Raw genomic sequence first — 12,645 nt, forward strand, 5'->3', positions numbered from 1 at the left:
AATGGCAAGAAAACTGCCAGGTACCCATAAAACAATAATTTAGGAGCTTCTTACTATACAAGTAATTGTTAATCATATGGCTGAACTAAGGATCTCTCACTTTTGAACTAAGACATCAAAAGCTTCCAGAAGTTGAGTCTAAATTTTACACTTACATAAGATACTTCATACAGAATGCTAAAGTATACTAACTAAAGAGTTCTGAAAATACTGGAAGCATTCATACTAGTATGATTTCATAATGTGGATAATAGAGGATTTAAGAAATTGGCAGATGCAACTGCAGACTCATTTCTTATCATTTCTGTGAAGGGCAAGATAAATCAATAAAATGAGAAAAATGAAAAAAGAATGGCTAGCAATTTTAGGTAGTTTGCTTCATCTCCATACTAGGAAAGACTAAGCAAAAAAAAAAAACTTCTCGAAATTTTATTTTGAAAGCACCTACAAGTGTATATGGTCTTTTTATACCAAATAACTTGGAATTATGAACTGTCCAATAAGTCTAATCTTCTCTGATGATAAAATTGCTGGCTTTATTTGAAACTATGAAATGAAAAGTGAGGTAATAATCAGAAATTCTTAAGAAAAGGAGTAGACAAAACAAAATTCTAAGAGTTGTGTCAAAAAATATTTTGAAACGAACATAAAATCCCCATTACTGGTACAGAGCTTTTAAAACTTTATCTTGGTTTTAAGCTTTAATAAACATTGATATGTTTACATAATTACTGTCATAAGGAAGACACAATTTTAGGTCAGCTTTCTTCATTCTTTCTTTATTAAGCATTATTTTATTTTGCTCCATCATCTTGTAATTATAATATAGTAACTGTGTCACTTTCTACTAAGTGGATATAATTTCCTAAACTGTTTTCCTATTCTTAACAATTAAAGGTGTTTCCAATGTTTTGTTATTACAAATGACATGACAATGAGCATCTTTATATAATAATTTTCTGGATTATAAATTATTTATCGGCATAAGCTTCCAGAATTAGAATTAATGTGTAAAAAGCTATTAACATTTTTATCTTGCTAGACATTGCCAAATTACTTGTCAAAAGATGGAACCAAATTATATTGCAAAAATCTTTGCCAACAGAAAACATTATATACAATTTTTGATTTTGCTGAATTATTAAGTTGGAAACCTATGTTCCATTTCTTTGAATTCTTTGATAACAGCGTGCTGCTGCAGGCTGCGAGGGCAGCCACGTCCATGAAGGCTCCCCAGAGTTGGAGCGGGGAAGTGGAAAAAGGTAAAAAAAAAATACTAATTGTATTTTCCCTCGATTGTTATCTCTCATTCTTTTCTGCCTCTGTGTAACTTATATCCAGGTAGCTGGAGAAACATCATGTGGCAGGGAAAATTGGTATTCCAATAAATTAATAAACACCAACTTCAAATGGATTTTCAAGACTGGAAATATTGCTCTGACTTACAGTAAGTTCTTTCTAATTCTCCTTAAGGACTATTTTCTTAGAAGCTTTCCCTACCCTCCTCAAATTTTCCTCCATCCTCTCTACTTCCTTCACTCTGAGCTGGTGAGGCGCTTCCTAACTCATTAGGAACACAGAAGTCAGTAAAGAGTCCACTGCCAAATCCGTTAATTCATTAGCATTTGCATTGATCTTTCTATTCCCTTGCACTACAGGAGTTCAAGTTCAAAGGCCACGTGCACTACAGATAGCATTTCATTTTCTCTCATCTTCTCAAGTACTTCACAGCACTGCATTTTCTACAACCCATCTACTCCTTATGAATGATTCTTGCCAAAATTCAACCTCATTCTAGACTAGTAACTCCAACTTAAAATGTTAAAAACTATACGTGTAACACGAAAGCCTCCCTCCTCCTCTAATCCCTGCATATCTTCTTTAGCCAATTCATGTCTGAACTTTTCGAAATTGTTATCATCATATATTGTTTCCATTTCCTCACGTCCCATCTACTCTATAATTTACATCCATCTGACTTCCCTCACCGTAATCTCTCTGCCCACTGTCCTGAAATTTTACTTATGAAGGTCACCAGCGATCTCCATGTCAGTATAGCCAATGAATAGTTTTTCTCCTATTTCTAGGCTCTTTCCTTCTTTAAAAAAGAAAAAGAAAAACAAAAACCATTTTTTTTCCTCTATCCTTTCACACTCTCATCATCTTCTGTCCTGGTATATTTTACTGGCTTTCCGTGTTTAATCTGATTTCTAACATTCTATGAGTTTCCTTTATCTTCAATGGAATAAACCACTATATGAAGGATTATTCTCAACAGTTAGTTCTCATAATAACAGTACTAGTAGCAGCAGTCAATACTTCTATAATGCTTATCATCTGCCAGACACTATTCTAAGACACTGTTTAAATACATATATATAGACACACACACACACACACACACACACACACGAAGTTTTCCTCCTCATAGGCGTATGAAATAAGCCGATTATTATACCCATGTTACAAATGAGAAAACGGAGGCAATGAGAGGCCAAGGTCACATGATCAGTACTTGGTGAAGCCCCGCCTGAGTTAATGCTGGAACTTTAGAGGAGACAAGTTAAATAATGTCTCACAGATTGGCCTTAAAAGTGAGCAACACTTAATTAATGACTTGTGAAAGTATCAGAAAAAAAGGGGACATTTTAAATTGAATGGGATCTACTAAGTCATGGATCAGTAACTAAGAATGACTCTTATTGAATGAAATTATTTTTCATTATTCTTTTGAAAGAAGAATAATCTTGTGTTAGTGTTTCACAGTTTTTTTTTTCATTCACATATTTATTCTTTATTAGACACACATTTCCTACACACCTACGTGCCAGTGTCCGCTGCAAGCCTTGGAAGCAAAAAATTACAAAGTCCCTGCTCTTAAGCAAATGTCCAGTGGTGGAGGAAGACAGAGTAAACATGTAAATAAATGTGGTACAGTGACAGAAATACGACTGGACAAAGGGATGGAGAGGCACTGAGGAGGCAGGTCTCTTTGGTCAAGATAGTAGTGGTGGCGTTTGAACCGAGACCTTAACGATAAGAGGGAAATTGGTCTGGGTAGATGGATTAGCCAATCTAAAGCTGGGAGAGCAAGAAGTAGAGCTTGTTGCATCTGAGGGACTGAAAAGGACAACTGTGCCTCGAGCCCCATGAAGGTCAGGGAAAGATGTAGTAAGTGACCAGAGCACACGATCCCTGTGAGCCTGGCTAAGTAGTTGAAAATTTCATCTCTTTACAATAGATAGCCTTTAGAGGTTAGAAGCAGTGCAATAATAGCGTCTGATTTGTGCTTTTTAAAAGACTACTTTGACTGTTGAATGTCCTACAAAAGCAAAATACCTGTGTCTCTATGAAGCGCAGATAGTAAATTTTAAAAAGCCCAATGAGCTCATAAGCAGTTGGTTGACTAACTGTTATCATTTATCTTAACTAGACTTCATTAATAGAAGCTTGGTGACCTTGGGGTCCTGGGACATATTAGATTAGGGCAACCCAGCTATTTTCAAATAGTGTGATTTGAAGAATCCTTGAAATTGTTAGGGTCCAGGAAGATTATTTTATTGCTGGGGCTGGATGGGAAGTTTAGAATAAGAAAAGAAGGTATGATGGCTGGCTTCCATCTATTCTCCCTTTCTCTGGGAGAAATGATGGTGGGGTGACTACTTTGCTGTTGACCCAATGCTTCAATTTCAGAGCTGGTTCAATCCAGTAACTATTTGCTGAACAACTATTATATGTTAGGCACCCAGCTGGAACTGGGAATATAAAGAGAATAATTAATAAGAAAAGCAGGTATTACTAACAAGAGACAGGCACTGTGCTAATGCTTAACACGCACCATCTCAAGTTACATTAATTTACACACTAACCATATGAGGTAGATGCATTTATTATACCATTTTCCAGGTGAGAAATCTAATCCCTTTAAGGGGCTTAAGTTACTTCTCCAAGGTTACACAGCTAGTTAGGGGCATAGGCAGTATTTGGACTCAGGTCTGGTATCAGCACCAATTCTCTTAGCCATTATGCTCTCTAAGGACCTTACTTGAGAAGTTCAGATTATACATATATGGGTACAACCAACCCTAAGACCATCTGGCAAAACTGGCTGCTTGAGAAGTCCTGGATTTATGTAAGATGCTCTTGGAATGGAGAAGATCGTGAAGGAGGGTCCCCAAAACACACTCTCTATACTAAGGGGCAACAGAAGAGAGAAAGAATTAGCCTACAGCAGTATGATACTGAGGACCAAGAAACAGTGTTTCTCTCTTTTGTGAACAGTTATTAAATTATTTCTACTTCAGAATATCAGAAAGAAATCACAGGACTATGGACAGTTTGCTGAGCCACCCTATCTATCTTAGCGTGAATCCTGGCAGGTGTAGAGCTCATAGTATGACCCTGGCACCTAAGTGTAGTTAAGTAAGCTTTCATTTTTCTTCGGCCTTAAAGCAAAGCAGCTTTCTGATAGGTATAATTTAGGAAAGTCTTCCAAGAAAATAGTTAAAGTCCACTTTAAATATCTCAGAGAAAAGCAATTTTGCAAAAGATCTATCAGCAAAAGCAAGGCCAAACACACCAATTATTGAGTGAGACTTGTACTGTTATATCATTGCTCATGTTGTTTCTTTATGCATTTACCTGGAAGAAGGCTTTTAATGTTCAACAATTCTCCAAGAGATAAAGACCCACACTGATGTGCCAGAAAGAGCTTTGCCCTGGAATTAGATCAGTTTAGGTTTGGCTACTTACTAGAATTAGGTAACATTCTTAATCTTTCTGAGCCTGTCTCCTATCTGCAAATAGGGATACCACTATCTATTACAGAGGGATGTGGTTAAATTAAATGACACATGTAAGTGAAATATATCCTTCCAGGCTGAGAACATACCTAGTAAATGTTAAGTGATCTGCAAATATTCTGCTTTCTTGAAACGGATGAAACCTGTTATCATGATTTTAACCAATGGTCTAAATATCAAGACAATATTTAGTTAAAAGTTATAGTTGTTCTTTCACTGTCCACCCGCATTTTAACATATTCTAACCTATTCTCCTTGATAAATTGTGTCAATATTAGTAACATTTGTCATTTCAGCTATTACTGTTCATATGTTTAAAATATTTCAATGTGATATAAGTCGTTACTCAAAGGGATGCCTAGCTGGCTTTGTCAAAGATTTATTTTAAGTAAAAATAAAAGACTCATTTTCACCAAGTTTGACTGAACAGTGTATTCATTAACTGTATGAACTTTCTGGCCAACCCAATACAGTAGCCAAGACATGGAAACAACCTCAGTGTTTTCTTGTGGATGAATGGATGAAGAAAATGGGGGTGCATACAACCTACTATTAGTCAGCCATGATAAAGAAGGAAATCTGGCTATTTGTGACCACATGGGTGGGTTTGGGGGGCATTATGCTAAATGAAATGTCAGACAGAGAAAGATAAATACTTTATGATCTCATATGTGAAATCTAAAATACTGAACTCATGATAGAAAGAATGGAATGACGGTTGCCAGAGCTGGGGGTTGGAGGTGACGAAAATGAGGGAAGATGATCAAAAGGTAAAAACTTCTAGTTATAAGACAAGTGAGTAATGGTGATGTAATGTACAGCTCGGTCACTACAGTTAACAATACCGTATTTTATGTTTGAAAGTTGCTAAGAGAGTAGATCTTGAAAGTTCTCATCACAAAGATAACATTTGTAATTATGTGAATTAAGGTTAACTAAACTTATTGTGGTAATCATTTCACACACACTATATATATATTAATCATCACATTGTACACCTTGGACGGATACAATATTATATATCAATTAAATTTAATTTCCGTCTGGCCCGTCATTTTCCAAAGGCCACTCAAGATCAGGGGACAGAACGCCTCCTCTCCAAGTGTCCTGCCAGCCCACCCACTCAAGATCAGAGGGACAAAATGCCTAACTAAAACAAAACAAAAGAGAAACACAAAAAAACTGGAGAGAGGGAGGAAAGGGTGCCCTGAAAAAGAAAAAAAAATTTTAAAAACTAAGTACGTTGACAGAGCTAAGAAGAAACTACCAGGAAAAAGAAACCCTACGTGTCAGATCCTAAAGTACAGAAGGGCAAGCCCGCCGGCAGTCCAGGCCCGGGGGGACCGGGGTCCCCAGCCCTGCAGAGCCAACCGCAGACCGGCTCGGGCGCCCCTCGGAAGCGCGGGGTCCCCGCGGCCGAGTCGGCGACCCCGGCCGGCGCCGGCTCCCCTCTGCCCACCCTGCGCGCGGGGGCTGGAAACTGCCGCGGAGAACCACGGCGGGGCGGGAAGGGGGGCTCCAAAGAGGGTCTGGCGACTCGAGTCGCTCCGTTTCTCGGTGGGCTCAGCGCGCGCCGTGGGGGAACAGGAGCGGGGGTCCGGGAGGAGGGGACGGGTGGCACTTACGTAGACCGGCAGCGGCCACGGGTAGACGGCGGGCTCGGTCCCCAAGAGCGACTCCAGCCTCAGCTCCAGCTTCTCCCCCATGTCTTCGCGCGCGGGCCCCGCACCGCGCTAGTCTGGCGGTTGGGGGAGGGGCGCGGCGCCGCCGGCGGGGGCGGGGCAGACGGGCAGGCGGGAGGCTGAGGGGGGCCTGGTCTGGGCCTCAGCTGCCGCCACAGCGCTCCCGTCCGGCCCCCGGCTCCCTCTTTGTGCTCACAGGCCCGGGGCCTCCAGCGCTGCTGCGAACTCGGGCCGGCGTGAGGCGACCACAATGAGCCGGGGGCCGGGCTGAAACACTCCCGGCGCGCGCGGCCCGCCCCGTGGACTCGCACGCTCTCACGCACGCACGCTCCCACGCACGCACGCACGTACGCACGCACATACGCACGTCATCGGCTGCCCCTGGCCACACCCACCGGCCCGAAGTGGGGACCCGGCCAAACCTCTCAGGGCCAGTGGTGGCGAGTTCGACTCCCGACCTCGACGTACCGTGACACAACCCCTCCCCCCCAATAATAAGACTATAATTCCTATTAAATATGACAGCTGGAATCCCGGCTTCTGTTCACAAAATTGCCGTGTATTTAGCCTATGCTAGGCACCAGACCGCGGACGCTCAGTACTGGCCAAAAAGGAAATGCCCTGCCCTCATAGCACTGCCATTTTAATTGGAATAGTAGTGACAATGGTCAAGGGAGAAAATAAAGTGTCATCATCGCCACGGGGATGGTTAATCTCATGTGCGCACTGCGTGGGGCCCCGGCAACCACAAACATTATTCCAGATGTGGCCAGGAAGGGATTTTTCAGAAGAGATTAACACTGAAATTGGTCCACTTTGCGTAAAGGAGGAACGAATACAAGGAATTTATATATGCAGTACATGTATATTTTTATTCTACATGCTTTTCTATGTAGGTGTATATGCGTGTCTATATGTATGTACGTGTATGTATTGCATATATTATATGTGTATGTATGTATACTGTATATATACACACCTAAATATCTTTCTATGTGTGTATATATGTATGATATAGACGTACCTAGGTGTGTACATTGCATATGTTATACGTATGTGTACATACTGTATATACACAAACGATGCATTTCATATGTGTGTATGTATAGTGTATCTGTATGTGTCTATTGTATATATTACGTGTATATGTGTGTATACATACTGTATATATACAAACTATGCATTTTATATATATGTGTGTATATATGTGTTTGCGTATTGTATATACTATATGTGTATATGTCTGTATGCGTACTGCATATATACACAGCTGTATATTTTTGTATGCGTGTACATATGTACGTGTGTGTGTATATACACACACACCCTATGGATTCTGTTTGTCTGGAGAACCCTCACTGATACGGCCACTTATGACAATTGAGCACCTGCTCTTTGCCAGCCAGGGAGCCAAACGCTTGTCCTTTCTGTGTCTCCCTTAAGTGTCACAAGTCCCGGGAGGGAAGGTGATGCCGCTCCTACCAGTTGAGGTGCCTCAGGGACAGAGAGGTGCACAGGGCGGGGGGGCTGGAGCCTGGTGGAGCCCAGGTGCAGTTCTAGCAGCAGTACAGCCTAGCAGTCCCACTTCCCCGGGTGCCTCTCACAAAGACGCCGAGGGAGAGACGGGGTCTGAAGGAGGGGATGAGGAAGCTTCCGTGGGTCTGCAAGCCCAGACCAAGGCTGACTCGTCAAGGGTGTTAGAGGTCAGGACTCTGGTTACCCTGGGGATGGGGTTACACAGAGCCATTCCCATTCGGAAAAAGTATCCATTCTGCTCTTGTTTGTATGTTTACCCCCCTCCCCCAAATCTTTTAAAAACAGATTCTCTTGGTTGCTGGGAGCACACAAGGGGAAGTCGTGTGTGAGGGGGTGTGATCCAGGGGACAGGGAGGATAAGCCCCCCCCTCGTAGGGCCGGGAGTGGCTCAGCTTTGTGAGCTAAGGATGGCCTGCGAGGTCCCAGAGAGAAGGGTCCCTGCTCCGTCCCTGCTCCGTCCTTGCTCCGTGCACCCCATTCCCAGCCTGAGAAGTCCAGAGCCCCCCGCCCCCGCACACACACACACCAGGGAGGAGTGCCAGTCACAATGGCTCCCAGGCTCCGGCTCCAGGGCTCCCGGCACTAGGAGCTATTTTCAGCTTTCATGCCCTAGGACACGGCCAGAGCTATTGTCTCCGGAAACTCTCTGTCTGTCTCTCGCCCGCCCGCCATCCCTCCCTCCCTCCCTCCTCCGCCTTTTCCCCTCCCGCTCCAGCTGTCCTGCCCTCCACCCTGCATTTCTACACAGGGTGGCTCACAGACAGCTGCTCCCCGTGCCCACCCGCCACCATTCGATGGATGTCAAAGCAAGCCCTGGGGACTTCCCTGGAGGTCCAGCGATTAAGACTCCGAGCTTCCACTGCAAGGGGTGCGGGTTCAAAGCCTGGTCAGGGAAATAAGATCCCACATGCCGCCCAGCACGGCCAAAGAAATAAATGAGTAAAAAATAAAGTTATAGTGATGAAACAGCCCTAGTGGTGCAAGGACGGGACGTATAGCTCTATGGTAGAGAATAAAGGTCCAGAAACAGATAGATGAGAACTTGATATGACAGAAAGTGAGGAAATTAAGGAGTTTTCAATAAATGGCATTAGGACAATTGCATATCCATGTGGGGAAAAGTAAATTAGAAAAAAAGAAAACAAGCAAGCCCTGGTCAGGTGTGACCTTGGGCCCAGGGCCATTGGCACACGTTGTCGTGTGGGACGTTCTTCCTTAGACTCCTCCCTCCCTCCTGTGTCACTGTCACTTCCTCCAGAACCTTCCTGGACTCCCCTACACAAGCCCGGGGTGTGCCCTCACCCGCCCACCCTGGATCACCGGAATTCCAATCCTGGCCCACCCTTCCCCGCCAGGTGAAGAACTGTGCCTGGTCAGTAAGACCGTAGAGGTCCTTGGCCATTGCTATTGCAGTTGGAATTGTTACTGTGTTTACACAGGGTGACCAACACCCGCCCCCACTTTGCCCAGGACCGCTCAGGTTTGAGCGCTGGAACTATGGGGAAACCCTCATTTCTGGGGAACCCAGAAGGCTGGTCAGCCTATTTAGGATGGATCTTTCACTTGATATCCCAATCCCCGAGAGCCAGAAAGGGAATCTCCCCCCTCCTTCCATGGTAACCTTCATTCATTCATCCACTCATCCCTTTATTCAACTCCTTTATTCAGCAAGTATTTATGAAGCATCTACTACATAGCAGACACTCTTCTAGGTGCTGGGGACAGTAAACTGAGAAGGTGTGATTTCTTACATGGGGATGATGTCTCGGAGACCACTGCAGGGCATGGGAGGTGGGAGAGGGAAGGGGCAGTTCTAAATGCAGGCTCTGACGGGATTGGGGCAGACCTTGCCCTAAGCCAGGCTGGTTGCTTCAACACAGCTGTCCTCACCCAGGGCCATCCTGCTTCCGCCTCCCCCAGGTCTTCAGTGATGTCTGGGGAAAATCTGTGGTTGTCACAACTGGGGGGGAGGGGACCCTGGAATCAAATGGGTGGGGACAGGGATGCTGCTGAACCCCACACAGTGCCCAAGAGGGGCCCCCAGCAGAGAATGACCCGCCCCAAATAACCCCAGTGCCATGGGGGAGACCCTGCACTAATATTATTCAGACCCGCTTGTGCCCCGAGATTCCTGCACAGGCTGGGACTCTAACCGGGTCACCTCTGTATCCCGAGGTGACCTAGAGTGGGGCAGCCAGGAGGGCTGAGTATCAGGGATGAAATGACCAATCTCTGTGCCCACTCTCCCCGCCACACCCCAGGGTCGATGGCCTCTATCTCCTCCCTGTGCAGCTAGCTTTTCCCTGAGCCATTTCTTCTTGTCAAGGTCCCTGTCGCAGGTTGTGTTCCCCGAAGATGACGTTGAGAGCAAGGATTGGAGTGCACGTGGTTGATGTGAGACGTGCAGAGAACAGATACAGCTGCCATAGGGTCCCGCAATTCCACTCCTGGGCATAGATCTGGAGAAAACTCTAATTCAAAAATATACATACACCCCTGGGATTTCCCTGGTGGTCTAGCGGTTAAGACTCTGTGCTTCCAGTGCAGGGAGCATGGGTTCCATCTCTGGCCAGGGAACTAAGATCCCACATGCTGTGTAACAAAAAAATAAAGAAAGAGAGAGAGAAAGAAAGAAAGAAAAAGAAAGAAAGAAAGAAAAAGAAAGAAAAAAGAAAGAAAAAAAGAAAGAAAAAGAAAGAAAAGATACATGTACCCCAGTGTTCATTGCATCACTATTTATAATAGGCAAGATGTGGAAGCTGCCTAAATGTCCACTGATGGGTGAGTGGATAAAGAAGATGTGGTACATATATACAATGGAATATATTCAGCCATAAAAAGAATGAAATAATGCTATTTGCAGCAACGTCGTGGATGGACCTAGAGATTATCATACTAAGTGAAGTAAGTCAGAAGAGAAAGACACATATATGATCTCTCTTATATGTGAAATCTAAAATACGACACAAATGAACTTGTCTACGAAACAAAAACAGACTCACAGACATAGAGAACAGACTTGTGGTTGCCAAGGGGGAGAAAGAGTGAGGGAGGGTCGGATTGGGAGTTTGGGGTTAGCAGACGCAAACTATTAAATATAGGATGGATAAGCTACAAGGTCCTACTGTCTAGCACAGGGAACTATATTCAATATCCTGTGATAAGCCATAATGGAAAAGAAAAAGTTTTATTTATAGGTTCCATCCCTAACTGAGCTGGCCCATCCCCTCCCATGGTTCTAAGTGCAGCCCGAGGCTGCAGACTTCCCACCCTGGTCTTCAGCTCCAGAGCAAGCCACCTGCAAACCAGCCGCATCTTCCCAGGGGCTGGCAACTCTCCTTTGCTACTGATTCCAAGACACATCCAGATAGCACAAATGTGACCATGAAAACAAACTCAGCCATGTTCAAATCAGGGAAATAACATTCTTATCTCTGTTTAGTAGTTGCTTAATTTTAGAATAGCTTAGAGTTACAAAAAAGTTGCAAAGATCTGTACAGAGTGTACAGAGTGCTGTGGACCCCCGACCCAGTACCCCTATTTCCAACACGTTAGTACTTTAGTACGTTAGTACGACATGCTTATCCAACTAAGGAACCGAGATGGATACGTTATTATTAACTGAAGTCCACACTTTATTAGAATTTCCCTAGCTTTCCCCTAACACCCTTTTTCTGTCCCAGTCTCCTCTGGGCTGTGACATTTCTCAGACGTCCCTGGGTTTTGATACCTTGAAAGTTTTGAGGAGGACTGGTCAGGTATTTTGTCCCTCAATTTGTCTGTCTGTTGGTTTTCTGATGTTTTTCTTATGGTTGGGCTGGAGTTATGGGGTTTGGGGCGGAAGATCCAGACAGAGATAAAAATGTCATTCTCCTCAGGTCACATCGTCAAGGATACACACCATCAAGGATACACACATCAAGGATACACACCATCAACGGGACTTGTGACAAACAATTTTACCCTTGATCACCTGGCCAGTAGCGTCTTTTTTTTTTTTTTTTTTTTTGCTGCGTTGGGTCTTCATTGCTGCACACGGGCTTTCTCTAGTTGCGGCGAGCAGGGGCTCCTCTTTGTTGCGGGCATGTGCTTCTCATTACAGTGGCTTCTTTTGTTTCGGAGCACGGACTCTAGATGTGCGGGCTTCTGTAGTTGTGGCATGGGGGCTCAGTAGTTGTGGCTCCCAGGATCTAGAGCGCAGGCTCAATAGTTGTGGCCCACGGGCTTAGTTGATCTGCGGCACATGGGATCTTCCCGGACCAGGAATCGAACCCGGGTCCCCTGCATTGGCAGGTGGATCCTTTTTTTGTTTTCTTTGTTCCGTTTGGAACCAAAACTTTAATCCCAAGGAGTCTCACAAAACATATTACAAATGACAGCATGAAAAAAAAATTGCACAGTAACTCAAAGTTCAGCTCTACAATATACTCTTAATCTGGCAGGACACTGGTGTCTTGATAATCTCAACTTCCAAAAAACTTTACAAAGAGCTATGTATTCATGTACAGCAATCACAGAGGGGACTTATGACCTAACTCAAAGGTTAACTAACTTCCTTGAAACTTCGTAGATGCTAAACTCACTGGACAACCTCTTGTCCAGTGTGAAGACTAGTGGAATTCTTA

This window comes from Delphinapterus leucas, unplaced genomic scaffold, assembly GCF_059928025.1.
Source record: "Delphinapterus leucas isolate spDelLeu-1000000601 "Yukka" unplaced genomic scaffold, BTC_Dleu_Yukka2 spDelLeu_asBTCV2_sq64, whole genome shotgun sequence".
In the NCBI taxonomy this organism is placed as follows: domain Eukaryota; kingdom Metazoa; phylum Chordata; class Mammalia; order Artiodactyla; family Monodontidae; genus Delphinapterus; species Delphinapterus leucas.